Below are 19,152 nucleotides of genomic sequence, written 5' to 3'. Positions count from 1 at the left end.
AAGAGGAAGTAAGTGCCCAGTCCTGGAGGCCTCTCTGCTCTAACAACCCCTCCCCCCCACCGCCCCCACTAATCCATTTAACTGTTCATTGAAGTGTGAGGCCTTCCTTGATAAGGAAGCACTTCCTGGTTTTCTGCATTTTTTTAATCCCGGAAACTGGGAGAGCCTTCCAGCACAGCTCTGCTGGTGGAATGAGAGGCAGACAGGATCCACCCCCACTCTCCTTGTTTCCCAGACAGAGCCCCAAAGAACTGAAGTGGTCTATTTAGAAAAAAAAAAAAAGGTTTTGAGTGTCAGTCACATCCAGGGACCACTTGACCCAGCCCAGTTCAACAGGTGTCCCTGGTGCACGGAAGCTTAGTCTCTAACCAGGGGATGAGTGTTATTAATACATTCTTCATCTAGACAGTCACTCACAGCCCCGGACACGTGACTGAGCGCAGGTTTTGGGGTTCGAGCTGGGGGTGGGGGTCGCTTTCCCCTTCTCAGACAGCAAGGAGAGGCTTTCCCCCTCCTGGCTGCCCCTCCCAGCTCTGCTTCTCAGCCCTGACTATTTTAGGGACCCTGCACCCGGGCGAGGGGTGTGTGAGCGTGTGCCCGTGTGTGAACACGTGGTGTGTGTGTGTGTGCACTCGTGTGTGAGTGTGTGGAAGCGCCAAGTGCCCGCCAGATGTGGACAGTTCCCAGGGCCTAGAGCAGTGCCTGACGTAGTAGACACTCAGTAAGGATCTGACTCAGCGTTGCTGCCCCCAGCGCTGCGGGCTGCGTGGTCATGTGGGGAACAGACCCCGGGGTCCTGCGTGCCTCACACCCTGACCAGATCTCTGCTTCCCTTCTCTGCTGCCTCTCCTCGCCACAGGTCCAGAGCAACAGCGCTTTGTGAGAAGCCTCCAAAACGTAAGTGGCGTCTGACCTCCCCCGTGATCGCGGTGTCTCGCCACGGGTGGCAGGGACCCGCGGGGGGTGGCGGGGTGCAAGATCCCAGATCGAAGTGCCGGGACCCTGTCCGCAGGTCACCTGGGGATGTCCAGGACCCTGTCCGCGGGTCACCTGGGGATGTCCAGGACCCTGTCCGCAGGTCACGTGGGGATGTCCAGGACCCTGTCCGCAGGTCACCTGGGGATGTCCTGGACCCTGTCCGCAGGTCACGTGGGGATGTCCAGAACCCTGTCCTAGGTCACGTGGGGATGTCCAGGACCCTGTCCTAGGTCACCTGGGGATGTCCAGGACCCTGTCCTAGGTCACCTGGGGATGTCCAGGACCCTGTCCGCGGGTCACCTGGGGATGTCCTGGACCCTGTCCGCGGGTCACCTGGGGATGTCCAGGACCCTGTCCGCGGGTCACCTGGGGATGTCCAGGACCCTGTCCGCGGGTCACCTGGGGATGTCCTGGACCCTGTCCGCAGGTCACCTCGGGGATGTCCAGGACCCTGTCCTAGGTCACGTGGGGATGTCCAGGACCCTGTCCTAGGTCACGTGGGGATGTCCAGGACCCTGTCCTAGGTCACCTGGGGATGTCCAGGACCCTGTCCGCGGGTCACGTGGGGATGTCCAGGACCCTGTCCTAGGTCACCTGGGGATGTCCAGGACCCTGTCCGCGGGTCACCTGGGGATGTCCAGGACCCTGTCCTAGGTCACCTGGGGATGTCCTGGACCCTGTCCGCGGGTCACCTGGAGATGTCCAGGACCCTGTCCGCGGGTCACCTGGGGATGTCCAGGACCCTGTCCGCGGGTCACCTGGGGATGTCCAGGACCCTGTCCGCGGGTCACCTGGGGATGTCCAGGACCCTGTCCGTGGGTCACCTGGGGATGTCCTGGACCCTGTCCTAGGTCACCTGGGGATTTCCAGGACCCTGTCCTAGGTCACGTGGGGATGTCCAGGACCCTGTCCTAGGTCACCTGGGGATGTCCAGGACCCTGTCCGCAGGTCACCTGGGGATGTCCAGGACCCTGTCCGCAGGTCACCTCGGGGATGTCCAGGACCCTGTCCGCAGGTCACCTGGGGATGTCCTGGACCCTGTCCGCGGGTCACCTGGGGATGTCCTGGACCCTGTCCGCGGGTCACCTGGGGATGTCCAGGACCCTGTCCGCAGGTCACCTCGGGGATGTCCAGGACCCTGTCCACAGGTCACCTCGGGGAGCCGGGTCCCCGGCCCTGCTTGGCCACCCGCGCACGTTGGTGGCGGGGAGACGGCCCTGCAGAGCTGCTGAGCACTGACTCCGGGGTCCTGGCCTGGCTCCCCGCCCCGCTCTGCACCAGGCACTGAGGGGACCCTCACGGGGTCGATGCTGAGGTTCGGGGTCCGGTGCGTGTGGAAGGGGCTGCTGCTCGGCTCCCAGCTCCCAGGATGCTCGAGGAAGGGGGATGCCGTCCCAGTCATCTTTTCATTGCATTTTCTCTTTATTTAAAAAAAAAAAGGAAAACCTTAGGGAAGTTGCAAGAATGTTACAGTGAGGCCCTGTATGTCCTTTCATTGAGTCTTCCCACTGGGAGCAGTTTCGTCCTTGGCTTCGTGGCTTTGCCGTGAGCTATGAAAACAGCCGCGTTCGCATTTATGCTGGTTGCCTCTGCAGGGAGTTTCGGGCGTGATGCCCTTTACCTCTCATCCTTCCACCTGCCTTTCGTGAGAGCAAGGCCGTTCATTCTCTGCAAGCCCACGGTGATCAGCCCTGGAACATCTAACACTGACACGGTTCTGTTATCTAATCGACGTTAATAGCGTTTTGCTGATTGTCTAGTGTATACAGAACTTCCCCCGCCTCCACCCCAGTTCAGGATCACAATATGCTTTTTTTCTTTCTTTCTCTTTTTTTTCTTTTATTGGAGGATGATTGCTTTACAGTGTTGTATTGGCCTCTGCCGTCTACCAGCATGAATCAGCCACGGGTATACCTATGTCCCTCCCCTCTGGAGTTGGCCTCCCGTCTCCCGCCCCACCCACCCCTCAGGTTGTCGCAGAGCACTGGCTGGAGCCCCCCGTGTCACACAGGGCGTCCCCACTCGCTGTTTATTTCCCACACGGTGAGGCGGATGTTTCCATGCTATTCTCTCAATTTGTCCTACCCCCTCCTTCCTCTGGGCTTCCCCCGTGGCTCAGCCTGCAATGCCGGAGACCCAGGTTCCATCCCTGGGTTGGGAAGATCCCCTGGAGAAGGGAAAGGCTACCCACTCCAGTATTCTGGCCTGGAGAAGGCCTGGAGAATTCGATGGATTGTGTAGTCCATGGATTCACAAAGAGTCGGGCACAACAGAGCGACTTTCACTTTCACTCTTTTCTCCTTCCTCCACTGTTTCCACAAGTCTGCTCTCTGTGTCTGCATCTCCATTGGTGCTCTGCAGATAAGTTCATCAGTACCGTCTTTCTAGATTCCGTATGCATGCATTCATGTACGATATTTATCTTTCTCTTTCTGACTAACTTCAATGGTGTTTTTAAAAAGGGTTTGATGGGGGCAGGAACCTGACTGAAGCCACTTTTCTGCAGTTGCCTTCTAAGCCTTGATTTAAACATCCTCACTGTGTGTGTGCGCGCTCAGTCATGTCCAACTTATTGTGACCCGACAGACTGGACCCCGCCAGCCTCCTCTGTCCATGGGATTCTCTGAGCAAGAATACTGGGCTGGATTGACATGCCCTTCTCCAGGGGATCTTCCCTACCCAGAGATCGAACCCTGGTCTCCCACATTGCAGGCAGATTCTTTACCATCTAAGCCACCAGGGAAGCCCCTAGGGGTTTTCAAAGAAGTCTTTGAGTCGTGACATTCAGTAAGAAACACACTTCATGACAGGATGCGGCGAGTGCTTACACCCGTGAAACTGAAACCAAAGTTTCACAAAGTAAGACGCGTAGCCTCACCGCCTGTCGGACTCTGTTCTGTCCTGTTCTCCTTCATAACAACGATCACCCTGCCCCCTCGGTTGATTTCATGACCCACTAGTACATCTTGGTCTGGAATTTGAAAACCTGGCTTCCTAGGCAGAAATTTCTCCTGGGCATCGAGCTCCCCAGGGCTGGGTTTGGTTGACTGGGGTCACCTGGGAAGCCAGGACTGGGAGAAACACCCGAAGACCCTTGGTGGATCCGATGCCACCCCGCCAGCAAGCCCCCAGCCCTGGGTCTCTGTCACTGGCAGCCACGGGCCCTGGCCCCACCCAAGACCTATCCTTCGTGGCTGGACTTCAGGTGCAGAGAGCCAGGCTGGCACATCCCCGGTGGTTCCGGACACCTCCCTGACCAGCTGCCATGCGGCACAGAGCTGCCTCCGCTCTGGGTCAGGCCTCTGGAGTCCCCACAGTCATAAATAGCAGGAGGAATCATCTCGAACATTTACGGAACTCTTCAGCAACGTTCACCGTGCTCCGAGGGTTTGAATGATAGTGGGTTTTCTCCCGCGGTGGCCCTGGGACGCGCCCTGCGCTGCCTTGCGTAGAAATGACCCCCAAGCCCTGCGCCGTCTCTGTGTCAGACACCACTAGCACCGTGGAGGCCTGCGGTCCTCAAGTAAGCGTCCGTGCCGTGGTGGTGCACCACCACACAGATGGGGAAACTGAGGCTCAGAGCAGTGAACCGGCCGCCCCCTCACCCCCAGGTCACACAGGACGTGAACCCTGGTGGATCTGACTGGTGCCCACACCAGCCAGCAGGGCCCTCCCCCGCCCCCGCCCCCCAGGCTGGAGCAGACTCTGTCTCAGCCCTTCCCCCCGAGGCCTCTCACTGGTTAATGAGTAGCCCAGAGCAGCCTGGAAGCCAGGTGCCTACCGCTCTGAAGCTGGAATGTGCATTCTGCTCCAGATAAAGACACTCTTGTGCAAGGGGCTTGGCCCTTAGAGGCGATCCGCGGAGACAGGCCACAGTTCCTCTCTTCCGAGGCTTGCTGATCCGGCCACACTTGGTGGGAGCCCATTTGACAAGAGATGCCTATCTGACACCTCCTCCAAGCAGCCCTCTCGGTTTAGTTTTCCTGCCAGGTCTCCCTGGCCCCCGGACTGGCAGGCAGCGGGGTTTGGAGGGCGGTGTCTTTAGAGAACAGTTGCCTTCTCTGAGGTCTCAGCCCCACTGGGTGTCCGGACTTCAATTCCCACCGGAGAAAGGGGACAGTGATCACTCAGGGGCCCCCACAGAGTCGAGGACCTGACCAATGTGTGCGTGTCTGTCGGCTGGTCAGGAGGCCCCGGGTTACTAATGAACCCACCAAAAGTGGCATTCCTGACCCAGGGGGCAACCTGTGTGGTGGAAAGTCCATGGAGCTGGAGAGTCAGCCAGGCCGGGCTCGGATGCAGCCTCCACCCCTGGCCAGCTGTGTGACCTCGAGGGCGGTCCCTGACTGAGCCTCTCGAAGCTGCCTCTTCCCCACCCTCCTGTGAAAGGGACCAGGAAGAGCCCTGGAGGGGAGGAGGTTGGAGAATCAGAGTAATGCCTGGTCCTCCCGCTGGGGTTGGGGAGGGCTGGAATGCCTCACAAAGTTGAGGCCAGCAGACAGTAGCATTTCTTATCTCCTCTCCCGGGTGGGATCCCTGAACAACGCCCCCCACCTGAAAATCAGATCCACCCTCTTGGGTGCCCCGGAATCTGAGGAAGGGGGCGTCTCTCTGGGCTTATCGTGAGAATTCCCGTGGGCCTTCTCCACCTGCACCTCCTCCACCATCCCCACCCCAGCCCGCCCCAGCTTGTAAACTCTGACAGGGGTGGGGGTGTCAGAACAGGCAGCCGGCGACCACCCGCCAAAGTACTTGCTGCTTCGAAGGGCCTAGACAGAAAATTATTTGCCCTGATTATGTTGTGCGATTTTTTAAAATTTGAGATACCTTTTACACACAATGGGAGTGTAAATTTAAGGTGTACAATGTCTTGATTTTGTCCATTGCTATTGCAGTTTCAGTGTCGGTGTGGCATTTCGTTAACACCTCCCCTCCGTCACTTAATGATTTCTTCTGGTGTTGAGAAGTTACCTGCTTTTCATACAGAAATTCGGAGAGCACAGAAGACTCCTAAGAAGAAAACCAAGTTCGTCTCTGGTCCTGCCATCCAGAGATAACCAACCCAATGGTGCATTTAGCAGCATGTGGGTAATGGGCCTTATTTAAAATTTTCCTTTCCAAACTAAACTCATAACATGGCTCTTTAGAGGCCAGTTTCTCCCACCACACCCCCCAAACTATTTCTAGGAGTCTTTTGGGGTCTTGGGTCTTCTATCTCCAGGGCTGGCAAACTTCTTAAAGGTTGGCCAGTATGCACTGTGGGCTTCGGGGCCCATGTGATCTCACGTCTGTGGTTGCAGCTAGAACCCAGCCAACCCAACAGGCAAAGGACGGATGGCGCTCCGTGCCAATAAAACTTTATTTACAAAAGCTGTGCTGAATCTGGTGGGGGCAGGAGGGGTGCAGTTTGTGGACCCCCTGTTCTAGTTTGCTTTCATTTGTTTGGCTAAACTATCACTTCTTTAAGTAATCCCCTAGTGAGGAGAGATGGGCCATGTGCAGTTTCTTTCTTGAAAACTACTCTGCTGTGAACATCTTTTTTTTTTCTTCTATTTTTAATTGTGGTAAAATACACTTAACATAAAGCCTGCAGTCCTAACCACTTTAAGTCTACATTTCAGTCGTGTTAGGTGTGTTCACGTTGTCGGGCAGCCTCCAGAACTTTTCATCTCGCAAGACTGTAGGCAGCAGACATTTTGCATGTTGGTCTGGTCAGGAAATTGGCATCGCTAGCCTGAAGGGGCTGTGCATTCTTAAGATGCTGGCACCTGCTGCCAAATTATTGACCCTCCAGAAATTACCCTGCTGTCATCAGAGACAGCCCGCAGTCCTTGAGAGAGGGGTGGCACGTCCCTGGGGAATGTATCTTCAGGGTCTTAGGGCACAGAAGATTTAGACCGGTTCATCCCAGAGGAGGGGGCTTCCCTGGTAACTCAGCTGGTAAAAAATCTGCCTGCAATGCACGAGACCCGTTTGATTCCTGGGTTGGGAAGATTCCCCTGGAGAAGGGAAAGGCTAACCACCCCAGTATCCTGGCCTGGAGAATTCCATGGACTGTATAGTCCATGGGGTCCCAAAGAGTCGGACACGACTGAGCAACATTCACTTTCACTCCCACTTTGATCCCAGAGGCGCTGCTCCCAGTCTACCAGCCTCCTTTTGCGGGGAAGAACATAAGAACTTAGGAAACAAAAATGCTGTGAATCCTAGACCTTCTCCTCCAAGCCTGATAAATACACTCTTTAGAGAGAGGAGAGGTATGTTTAAGACCTATTCTCACAGTGAGTCTGAGTGTAAATGTCTTTATATATATGAGATGACACTGGCAAAGGAGATCTAACCAGTCCATCCCAGAGGAGAGCTGTCCTGGGTTCATCGGAAGGACTGATGCTGAAGCTGAAACTCCAGTACTTTGGCCACCTCATGCAAAGAACTCATTGGAAAAGACCCTGATGCTGGGAAAGATTGAAGGCAGGAGGAGAAGGGGACGACAGAGGATGAGATGGTTGGATGGCATCACCGACTCAATGGACGTGAGTTTGAGTAGACTCCAGGAGTTGGTGATGGACAGGCAGGCCTGGCGTGCTGCAGTTCACGGGGTCACAAAGAGTTGGACGTGACTGAGTGACTGAACTGAACTGAACTGAACTAGTGGTACAGAACCCTCCTGCCAATGCTAGGAGACATAAGAAACGTGGGTTCAATCCCTAGGCTGGGAAGATCCCCTGGAGGAAGGCACAGCGACCTATTCCAGCATTCTTGCCTGGAGACTCCCATGGACAGAGGAGCCTGGCGGCTACCATCCATAAGGTTGCAAAGAGTCGGACGTGACTGAAGCCACTTAGCACACACAGCACACGTGTATTTTAACGTATTTGTTTTATTTCTTTGGATGCGCGGGTCTTAGTTGTGGCGCTCAGGCTTAGTTGCTCAGCAGCGTATGGAATTTTCCTGGGCCAGGGATCTAACCCACATCCCCTGCCTTGCAAGATGGATTCTTAACCACTGGAGCACTTGTAAACATCTTTTGGCCTCTGCCTTGCTCTTTGTGACCCAGGGCCTGTCGCTTGACCTCTCTGGGGCCCAGGGTCTTCAGTCAAAATAGAGGTGATATAGAATCTCCCTTCTCCGGTTGTTGGGAGGATCAGGGGAGAAAAACTGTGAAAGTTCTCAGTACAACAACCGGCGCAGGGCAGTTACTGCAAGTGGTACTTACTATAATTGGTCTTCCTCTTGCTACTATTATTGTTAATACCTTTGATGCCTCTATCAGGGTAGGCTGAGCACATGGACGATAGCAGGTGCGGCCGTTTGCAGTTCTCAGAAAGGCCTCCCACCTGTAGTACTCGCATTGTTGTATCTCGTAGTTCTTACTGTCCCCAGGCGACAGGGGAGAGTCGTGGGGCTGAAGGCGGTGGTGGCCAGCTTGAGGTCAGTGCATATCCGGACGGGGCCTGGGAGGAACCACGGCTTCAGCGTCTAGTCGAATTCAGAGCTGCTGGGAAGCCTCCGGACCTCGCGGTCTCAGGCCAAGAGGAGATTCCTTGGATGCATCTTCCCATCTCAGCTCTGAGCCCCACCGGGGATCACACCGGGATTTCTTCCAGGAGAGAGCTGATGCCTCTAACATTGCGGTTCCTCCCCCGACAGCATCACGCAGCTCTCCAAGGCCGGCTGAGCGTCCCACAACCTAGTCAGTACTGATGCTGTTCCTGTGGTTTTCGTTCGGTCGCTCGGTCGTGTCCGACTCTTTGTGGCCCCATGGACTGCAGCACTCCAGGCTCCCCTGCCCTTCTCTGTCTCTTGGACTTTGCTCAAACTCCTGTGGTAGACACTCAGATTCCCTAGGGGAAGGGCTCAGTCCCTCCAGACTACCCCCCCACCACTACCCTTCAGCCTGATGGCTAGGACTTCTAGGCTCCTACGACCCTCCTTGAGTTGCGTTAATTGGCTCCAACAGCTCACCTACCTCAGAGAATCACCGGTTTCAGATTGAAGGTGTAACCCAGGAAACGGATGAGACCCACAGGCAAGGCCTGGGGAAAGCGCGGGGCTTCCATGCCCGCTCCGTGTCCCCGAATCTCCCCGTGTCCACCAACCAGAAGCTCCCCAAACCCTGTCCTTTTGGGACTTTCTGGAGGCTTCATCACCTAGGCGTGATTGATTCCACCTCCAGCCCCTCTCCCATTCCGCAGGGCTGTGGGGTCGTGGGTCTGAAAATTCCAGCTCTCTAATCACTGGTGAGTTCTCCTGGCAACCAGGCCCCTTTCCTTAGCTGCCTCCGCAGTCGCCTCATTAACATAACAAAAGACACCTTGCTCACTCTGGCCACTTAGGAAATTCCTAGGGTTTTAGGAAGTCTGTGCTGGAACCTGGGATGAGGACCAACTTTATCTTTCTGATTATACATCGCAAGATCACAGAAGCTGACATGGCCTTTCGAACACCAGAGCCTCTCACCGTGGTGAAACCTGAGAGGTTTCTGGAAGATACTGTTATCCGTTAGTCTGAGCTCAGCCAGGAGACAGCAGGTCGAAGCCCAGGCTCCTAAAGCAAAATGGGCCCCTCCCAGCCCCGGGGCCCCGTAGGCCTGGCTCCCTGGGGGGAAGCCCCCTCCAGCACCTCCTTTATTTACCCATTTGCTGGGGCACCTCGGACAAGTCCCTCCCCTTCTCTGGGCCCTGAGCCTGCCGGGTAAGACCAGGGGTGTCTGGAATCACCTCCCTAGGATGGCTGCTGGCCTGGCCATGCTGAGCCTTGCCCACGGACGTCAGCTCTGCCGTTTCAGAGCTGGTGGCCGAGTGCGAGGGTCACCCTCTGTGAGTGGAGTGCTCTCTGTGAGAGCTGGAAGCACACTGCCCCTCAGGGTCTGCATCCTTAGGAAGGGGGCTGCCCCCACGGCAGCCTGGCCCGCCCTCTGTGGGACCTCACACGGGGGCCCCTCCTGCCCCCCGACCCCTACCCTCCTCACCCCCAAGCTCCCGCCACCCCATTTCTCTCCCCCTCCCCTCTCTCCAGCTCTGAGAGGCCACCCAGGGCCCAGGCTCCCTTGCTGAGTCCTGCCGCAGTGAGGAATGTGGCCCTTAGGTCTGTTTTCAGAGTCGAGTATCAGTGAGCCTCTGCTTGTCTTGCCGCCACCCTAGTCTTTTCTGGGCGGGAAGATCCCCTGGAGGAGGGCATGGCAACCCACTCCAGCATTCTTGCCTGGAGAAGCCCATGGACAGAGGAGCCTGGCGGGCTACAGTCCACGGGATCACAAAGCGTCTGACACGACTGAGCGACTCACGCTTTCACTTTTCACTTTTTCCGACCAGGCACCCAGAGTGTTTGATTCCGTATTTCCTGGCTGATCATACAACAAGACCCTCCAGATGAGGTTGCCAGATAAAACGCAGGTGCATCTGAGAGGCATGGCACCCTGCCCAAGGTCACACAACACGTTGACGTTGGGCATCTCCCCCCGCCGTTGCTTCCTGGCTGTGCGACCCCAGGAGTGTCCCATCCCCCTTGTGAGCCTCAGTCGCCCCATCTGTCAGACGGGGACTGGGGTGGGGATGCCCACTGGGTGAGCTGGCGCACGTTGGAGAAAGCAGCCTGGTGTGTTAAAAAGTTGAGACGATGATTTCTTATCAGCGTGACTTCTGAACACCGGCTGTGATGAGAGTGCTTTCAGGATGGGGTTCGTCACAGTAAATGGCACAGACGCGCGGTGAAGTCTCTTGCTCTAAAAGAGACAGAACTAGAAGCGCTTGGCGTGTCCCAGGTGGCTGCTTCCAGGCACTGATGACCGACATCCTGGACCCCCACGTGGCCAGGCCTGAGAGCACCACGGCTGGGGACTCAGCCTGTGGGGCTTCTGAGGAGAAGGGTCCCCCTGATTTTATTAAATGAATTACTTCTATGTCATGTTCATAAGCATCATGACAAGTGCTGGTGATACAAATATAAGGAAGACATAGTGTCAGTGTTTCAGAATTTTACAGTCCAGTAGGTGAGCCTGTGTGAACATGTAAATTGCATTAAATTTTGGTGGGTTTTTTTCCCAGTTCTGCTGAGACTAAATGACATCAGTGTATGAGTTTCAGGCGGCCGGCATCATGCCTTGATTTACACGTATTATGAAACAATTACAAAGGTTGGTTCTCTTAACGCCCATCACTTTGTGTAGATACATCAGCTCCCAACTTAAGGGCAGAGAGTGGGGCAGACTTTTGTCTTCCCTTTGGCCCTTTCAGTCCATTTGAGAAATTTGCATGCTTTTCAAACCTGTTCCAGCCCTGCCGAGTCAGGGGAAGGCCCAGGCAAGACCTTTTGATGTCAGGGAAAGTTTGGGGAAAACCTGTAAGCATCTGAAAACCGAGAATTGAAAGTCTGCTCATTCAGTTGTCAGGAAGTGATGGACTTTTCCTGTGGGTCACGGACCCCACTGGGCCTTGGGTCCCCAGAGATGAGCCTTGCTCTGTCTAGCTTAGGAACCGCCTGGCCAGCGGGGAGATGCTGCAAGTCGGGCGTCCACTGGCGGGGTCTCTTGAAGATGCTGGGGCAGCCACAGTTCAAAGAGCTTTCCCAGAAGCCTCGAGTGACAAAGCATGCCAGGTGGGCGCAAGAGGGGAAGGGCGTGCCGGGTGAGGAAGCCGCCCATGGAAGGGCCGGCCGGGCGTGACGTGGAGTTAGGGCCCCCGGGGTCCGAGGGGCCTGGGCGGCTGGGCTGCGTGTTCAGGGGCAGGCGAGGAGCCGCGTGGATGATGGTCTAGCCTGGTGACCCCAAGGGCCTGCTGGCTCTTTGCTCCCTCTGGGGACCAGCCTGGGTCCGAGTGCTGACTTAGTGTTCACAGGTGGCCCTTCAAGGTGGTGATTGTGCAGTTGTTTTGACAGCAGGCTTTTGCACGGGAAGAGAATCAGACAGCCCAGCCCTCACCCAGACCCGCTTGTAGGAGCATCACAGGCGCGGTCAGAGATCCCAAGAGGAGACAACTCTGATGAGACATCTAACCTCGTTCTGCTGACTTGCGCGGTTTCGGGAGCGTGCGAAGTGCCTTGGGAGGGGATGGGGGTGCCAGGCGGGCTCAGCTGCTGGCTGGACACAGGACACCGGATGGAGAAAGTGTTTATTTGGTGTTTTCTCTGCCTGGCAGACCAGCCCTGGGTGTTCACGTCTGCCTTTCCCAGCGTTTCACTGGATGATGCTAACGAGGGGTGCGGTCCGTGTTTGCTGATTAGCTGCATGCAGTGCAGGGAGAGTTTCTCCTGCGAGCAGAGCCGGGCACGCACTGTGCACTTCCTGGTACCTGCCCTGTGTAACGTGAGGTGGCCCATTTTACAGATGGTGCAGCTGAGGCCCTGAGGGGAAGAGATGCGCCGGACTTGCAGCTGACAAGGGACAGAGTTAGGCTCCAGCTGAAGTCTCTGATGGTGGCGCACAGTAGGCAGAAGTGGAATGAGGCAAAGGGTGTTTGGGGCACAGTCTTAAGGGCGGGTCTGGGGGCAGGCAGGCGGCTCACTTGTAGGGAATTGAGAGAAGAGAGCTGCATGCAGAGGCCAGGCGGGTCCTTCCTCTCCACTGACCTTGTCTACACCTCGGCCACCTGGGGTCAGCAGGAACCGACTGGCCGAACAGAGAGATGAGTCAATGAGAGGAGTCAACAGGTTTCTCAGATATGAGTAGCGGTGGCCCTGATCTGGGCTATCCTTGCCCCTCCAACAGTGAAAGGAGCCTTTGTCAGATGGCCCAGGCTCTGCGCAGGGTGCATAAACTGAGTCCCAGACTGCAGTGCCTGGCACGCTTTGCGGGGGAGGCGGCAGGGTGAGAGCGCTCAGAGGAGGTGGTGGGGGGTGCTCTCAGGGCTGAGATGCAAGCAGGCGGGGGGCACCACGCCCAGAAAGGGTGCGGGCTGGCACGCAGCGCCCCTGCACACCCTCCTCTGCCTCTCATCAGTTCACTGAGGTTAGCCACACCCACCGACCTCAGATCCAGACAGTCTGAGTGTAAACGGTTAAAAGCTGTTGCCGGCCTGAGCGGCCGGTATTTCCCCAGCCCAGCAGGTGAGCAGGATTAAATGGGAAGGTCCAGGCTCCGCAGCGCAGCAAGGTTGCGGTCTGTGGTTGAGGCCGCTGGGTCCTAGTCGTGAAGCCGTGTGTGACCCGGGCCCGCTCAGGAGAACTGGATTTTAATCCTGTTGCTGCTGATCCGCCGCTCAGCTGTGTCTGACTCTGTGACCCTGTGGGCGGCAGCACGCCAGGTTTCCCTGTCCTTCACTAACTCTCAGAGTTCGCTCAAACTCATGTCCTTTGAGTCGGTGATGCCATCCAACCATCTCATCCTCTGTCGCCCCCTTCTCCTTCCGCCTTCAGTCTTTCCCAGCATCAGGGTCTTTTCCAGTGAGTCAGCTCTCCGCATCAGGTGACCAAAGTATTGGAGCTTCAGCTTAAGCATCAGTCCTTCCAGTGAATATTCAGGTTCCTTTAGGATTGACTGGTTTGATCTCCTTGCAGCCCAAGGGACTCTCAAGAGTCTAATCCTAGTTCTAATCCTAGCTGGTGAATTTTCAAAATGACATCCCTACCTCCTACTGGCCTTAGTTTCCTCCTGTGTCAGCTGAAGAGGGGTCCCTCCTGAAATTCAAGATCTTGGCCAGGAGATGCCCCAGAGCCCTGTAGCTGAGGACTCAGGGCCCTCAAGTCCTGCCTTTCCTGGCTGGGCAACCTTGGTTAAATTGATCCATCTCTCTGAGTCTCAGAGGTGGGTAAGATCCTTCATCCCATAGGGTGGTTGGTAAGGACCAGATGAAATACGAAACCCAGGTGCCAGGTGACACCCCCAGGCACACGTGGGCTTGGCCCAGAGAGCTGGTATTTCTCTCCGGAACTGATTGTGCAGCTGGAGGATTTTTTCCATACACTTGAGGCATTTCAACAGTGCATTTTCTTCCCTCAGTCTCTCTGAAAATGCTTTAAAGTCCCATTACCTTTGGACTGGCTATAGAAAAAAAGTGAGCAGCGATAATCAGTGAAAACTGATTTAAAGAAGAAAACTATTTAGCATGATATTTTAAAGTTACTGTTAGCTAGAATCATATCAAGTGGCCAGCAGTGCCAGACACATAATCAGTTCAGTTCAGTTCACTTGCTCAGTTGCAAACCCATGGACTGCAGCACGCCAGGCCTCCCTGTCCATCACCAACTCCCAGAGCTTGCTCAAGCTCATGTCCATCAAGTCAGTGATGCCATCCAACCACCTCATCCTCTGTCATCCCCTTCTCCTCCTGCCTTCCATCTTTCCCAGCATCAGGGTTTCTTTCTAGTGAGTCAGTTCTTCACATCAGGTGGCCAAAGTATTGGAGTTTCAGCTTCAGCATCAGCCCTTCCAATGAATATTCAGGACTGATTTCCTTTAGGATGGACTAGTTGGATCTCCTTGCAGTCCAAGGGACTCAAGAGTCTTCTCCAACACCACAGTTCAAACGCATCAATTCTTCGGCACTCAGCTTTCTTTATAGTCCAACTCCCACATCCATACGTGACCACTGGAAACACCATAGCTTTGACTAGACAGACCTTTGTCAGCAAAATCGTGTCTCTGCCTTTTAATATGCTATCTAGGTTGGTCATAGCTTTTCCTCCAAGGAGCAGGAGTCTTTTAATTTCATGGCTGTAGTCACCATCTGTGGTGATTTTGGAGCCCCCCAAAATAAAGGCCCTTACTATTTCCACTGTTTCCCCATCTATTTGCCATGAAGTGATGGGACCAGATGCCGTGATTGTAGTTGTTGAATGTTGAGTTTTAAGGCAGCTTTTTCACTCTCCTCTGTCATTTTCATTAAGAGGCTCTTTAGTTCTTCTTCATTTTCTGCCCTAAGGGTGGTGTCATCTGCATATCTGAGGCTTTTGACATTTCTCCCGGCAATCTTGATTCCAGCTTGTGCTTCATCCAGCCTGGCATTTCACATGATGTACTCTGCATTAAAATTAAATAAGCAGGGTGACAATATACAGCCTTGACATGCTCCTTTCCCAATTTGGAACCAGTCTGTCGTTCCATGTCTGGTTCTAACTGTTGCTTCTTGACCTGCATACACATTTCTCAGGGGACAGGTAAGGTGGTCTGATATTCCCATCTCTTGAAGAATTTTCCACAGTCTGTTGTGACCTACACAGTCAAAGGCTTTGGCGTAATCAATAAAGCAGAAGTAGATGTTTTTCTGGAGCTCTCTTGCTTTTTCTATGATCCAGAGGATGTTGGCAATTTGATCTCTGGTTCCTCTGCCTTTTCTAAATCCAGCTTGAACATCTGGAAGTTCAGGGTTCACATACTGTTGAACCCTGTCTTGGAGAATTTTGAGCATTACTCTGCTAGTGTGTGAGATGAGCGCAATTGTGAGGTAGTTTGAACATACTTTGGCATTACCTTTCTTTGGGATTGGAATGAAAACTGGCCTTTTCCAGTCCTGTGGCACTGCTGAGTTTTCCAAATTTCCTGACATATTGAGTGCAGCACTTTCACAGCATCATCTTTTAGGATTTGAAATAGCTCAGCTGGAATTCCATCACCCCCACTAACTTTGTTCGTAGTGATGCTTCCTAAGGCCCACTTGACTTAGCATTCCAGGATGTCTGGCTCTAGGTGAGTGATCACACTTCTGTGGTTATCTGGGTCATGAAGATCTTTTTTGTATAGTTTTTCTGTGTTCTTGCCACCTCTTCTTAATATGTCTGCTTCTGTTAGGTCCATACCATTTCTGTCCTTTATTGTGCCCATCTTTGCATGAAATTTTCCCTTAGTATCTCTAATTTTCTTGAAGAGATCTCTAGTCTCTCCCATTCTATTGTTTTCCTCTATTTCTTTGCACTGATCATTGAGGAAGGCTTTCTTATCTCTCCTTGTTATTCTTTGGAACTCTGCATTCAGATGGGAATATCTTTCCTTTTCTCCTTTGCCTTTCACTTCTCTTTTCTCTGCTATTTGTAAGGCCTCCTCAGACAACCATTTTGCCTTTTTGCATTACTTTTTCTCGGGGATGGTCTTGACCCCTATCTCCCGTACAGTGTCATGAACCTCCGTCCATAGTTCTTCAGGCACTCTATCAGATCTAATACCTTGAATCTATTTGTCACTTCCACTACATAACCATAAGGGATTTGATTTAGGTCATACCTGAATGGTCTAGTAGTTTTCCCTACTTTCTTCAATTTAAGTCTGAATTTGGCAATAAGGAGTTCATGATCTGAGCCACAGTCAGCTCCTGGTCTTGTTTTTGCTGACCGTATACAGCTTCTCCATCTTTGGCTGCAAAGAATATAATCAGTCTGATTTCAGTGTTGACCATCTGGTGATGTCCACGTGTAGAGTCTTCTCTTGTGTTGTTGAAAGAGGGTGTTTGCTATGACGGTGTGTTCTCTTGGCAAAACTCTGTTAGCCTTTGCCCTGCTTCATTCTGTACTCCAAGCTTGGCCAAATGTGCCTGTTACTCCAGGTATCTCTTGACTTCCTACTTTTACATTCCAGTCCCCTATAATGAAAAGGACATCTTTTTTGGGTGTTAGTTCTAGAAGGTCTTGTAGGTCTTGACACATAATATCAGTCACAATTATTGTTTCCAGGATGTAAGAACAGTTGGAATTAGCATAAAGGGTTGCTATGACAGTGCTTTTCCAGGGTCCTCATTTGCTGCTGCCTGGAAGGAGGCAGGTCACCTGCCCTAGAGTGCCCAGATGAGGGTAGGAAGAGGCCAGGATTACAGCTGAGGAATGACCACCTCATTCCACTGGAGATGGGCAGGGAGGGGATGGTCAGGGAAGTCTTCCTGGAGGAGGTGGCATTTTGAGGATGGAGAAGCAGCAGCGATATGTGTTCCAGGGCCTGGAATGAGGTATAGAAATGCACCAAGCTGTGACAGTCCAGGGCCTCGCAGATGAGGCTGTATAGAGATGGTGAGCTCTGTGATAAAGGAGACCCCTCTGACCCTAGTTTTGCCAAGAGATGTTCCCAATTGGTGGCATTTTTCTGGAGGACGTAGTTTCCAGGCACCTTGGTGGTGCTGGAAGGGCCATTGTGACCTCACGAGCAGATATTCTGAGGCCCAGAGCCAAGGTGCCGGACATCTGTACCATCTCAGATCGCCGATGTGTCCTATTTCCCTGTGCCTTGGGTGAGTCACCCACACTTTTCCGCCTGCGTGTCTGTTTACTCTCAGAACCTCTGTCCCCTTAGAGCCACGCCGGCTGCCTTCTGTGATCCAGGCTTGTGAGGGCTCCAGCAGCGGCGGTTGCCTCGGAGACGGTGTTCAGGGAGACCATCTCGGAGGGGGAGCAAGGGACAAATGTGGGAGCCCTCCGGGTGCTTCCAGGTTCTAGCCCGGTGGTCCCACGGGGGGCCTGCTGGGAGCAGGGTCTTCCTCAGAGGCATCCAGCTTGGAGCAGGCCATGGCTCCCCTGGCTGGGTCTGCTCACCCAGGTCACCCACCCCAGACCACCAGTGGGACCCTCTGTTTACCCACCTCCTCAGCCCAAGTCCTTGCCTGATGGAGCCTCTCGGCCCCTGAGCTGACCGCAGGTAGGTCGTCGGGTGAAGAGGCAGGGCCTTCCCTTGGGGTCAGGTACCTCTGTGGGACTTGGGCTCTGGAATTCCTGAGCTTGGGAAAGGGGTCCCCGAATCAGTGAGGAGAGGAGCTGGTCCAGGTCCCCCAAATAGTAAGGGCTGGAGGGAAAGAGTGCCAGCAGTGCAGAGCGCAGCGCTGAAACCTGGGAGCCCGAAGCTGGTGCCCCTGGACCTCAGTCTCCCCACCTGTAAAATGGGCACACTAGGTCCGATGCTGCCGCTGAGTTTCACGAGCTAGTACGTGTCAGGAGCCGAATTGGGACTAAGGATAGGAGTGGCCCACCCTCGGGCCGGCACACTTATTTCCCTTCAGGGCAGTTCTGTGGGAGTGACCATCAGCTCTCACCATAATGTGAAAGAAACGTGCTTTTAATCCCCACCTCCGAACAGCAAGGCTGTAGTGTCCGAAGGTGCTGTGTCTGAGAGCGAGTCCTGGGCAGCCTTCCGTTGCAGGCCTGGCCTCCCACCGTGCCGTGGGCTGCGGGCGGCTGCCCGGGCCTGGCGTTGGGCGGCTCAGAGTAGGGGCTCCAAACCCCACCCTGGCCTGCGCTCTGCCTCACCTTCCTGCTGGCGGGCCCTTCCCTGAAACCAGCCCTCTTCCCTTTCTGGCCTCAGTCTCCTCATCTGTAATCTCCAGGCAGCGGGCTCCCGGGCTGATCTGTCATGCAGTGTCGGCCAGAAGGGGGGTCTTAAGATACCCAGGGACCTCCAGCTAGGACCCTTCAGGTTTTTCGGCTGTCAGGAGTTGAGGGATCACAGAATCAGATTTCTGCAGCTTCAACCATCCTGGGGGACACTGGCAAGGCTACCTCTCCCTCGAGAAGATTTTCTTCTCAGCTGCCCAGGGTCTCCAACCGTGATCAGGGTGTGGAGGGGGGCTGCTAGGCCCCTCTTTGAGTAGCCTGGTCTGCAGTTCCCGACATGGTGGTCAGGCGACACTGCAGCCCATTTCTTTTCAGCAGCAAAGGCTGTTCAGACCCCTCCCCTGAAACGTCCGCCTCCCCTGCTTGGCAGGTGCCCCACCCCAGGGTCCAAAGGGTGCAGCCTGAGATGAGCTCCTGTCCCACCCCAGGACCAGGCCAGGGAGGTGAGGAGGTGTCCACAGCCAAGCTCAGATCCCAGGGAGCACCCACACAGGGTCCCTCAGTCCCGCCTTCCACCTACGGAATAGGAGAGGAGGTTGGAAGTGGGGTGGTAGGTGATACCCCGAGTCTCAGAGCTGGCTGACCCTGGGCCTGGCTCCTCGGCGTGTCTGTCAAATCCCCAGCAGGCCTGGGAGACACCCCACGGGCCCTGGCCATGAGTCTAGGCTGTCTCGGGTCTCAGGGAGGCCGTAGATGAGTTTGCTCACCGTCCTGACCACATGCACGTGGTCTAGGTGCCGCTCTAAGTGATCTGTACATACCTGTCGTTTCATCTCAGCGGCCCTAAGAGGCAGGCCCCGCCCCTGCCCCCATTCTACATGTGGGTAGACTGAGGCACAGAGGGTGTGTTGACGCTGCCCATTTGCCGCGTCCCCGAGGGCGAGAGGGCTGTGTGTGTGCGCATGTGTGGGGGGGGACAGGACGCTGCCCCTCCAA

The 19,152-nt window shown here is 54.7% G+C and overlaps 1 protein-coding gene across 4 annotated transcripts in view; it reads left to right on the top strand.

Moving 5' to 3' along the window:
• SLC6A6 (solute carrier family 6 member 6) overlaps window positions 1–19,152 on the top strand; it is an 82,472-nt gene that overhangs the window by 10,840 nt on the left and 52,480 nt on the right. For 3 of the 4 annotated variants that reach the window (XM_061128940.1, XM_061128938.1, XM_061128939.1), the window contains exon 2: window positions 860–897. The exons of the other annotated variant lie outside the window; for it this stretch is intronic. The gene's annotated coding sequence lies outside the window, so the exon portion shown is untranslated. The remainder of the gene's footprint in view (window positions 1–859; window positions 898–19,152) is intronic. 4 annotated transcript variants of the gene reach the window in all.

The sequence above is a fragment of the Dama dama genome, chromosome 24, assembly GCF_033118175.1.
Source record: "Dama dama isolate Ldn47 chromosome 24, ASM3311817v1, whole genome shotgun sequence".
Classification (NCBI taxonomy): Eukaryota; Metazoa; Chordata; class Mammalia; order Artiodactyla; family Cervidae; genus Dama; species Dama dama.
The sequence above is the reverse complement of the archived record's forward strand: the minus strand, read 5'-3'. Positions and strand labels throughout refer to the sequence as shown.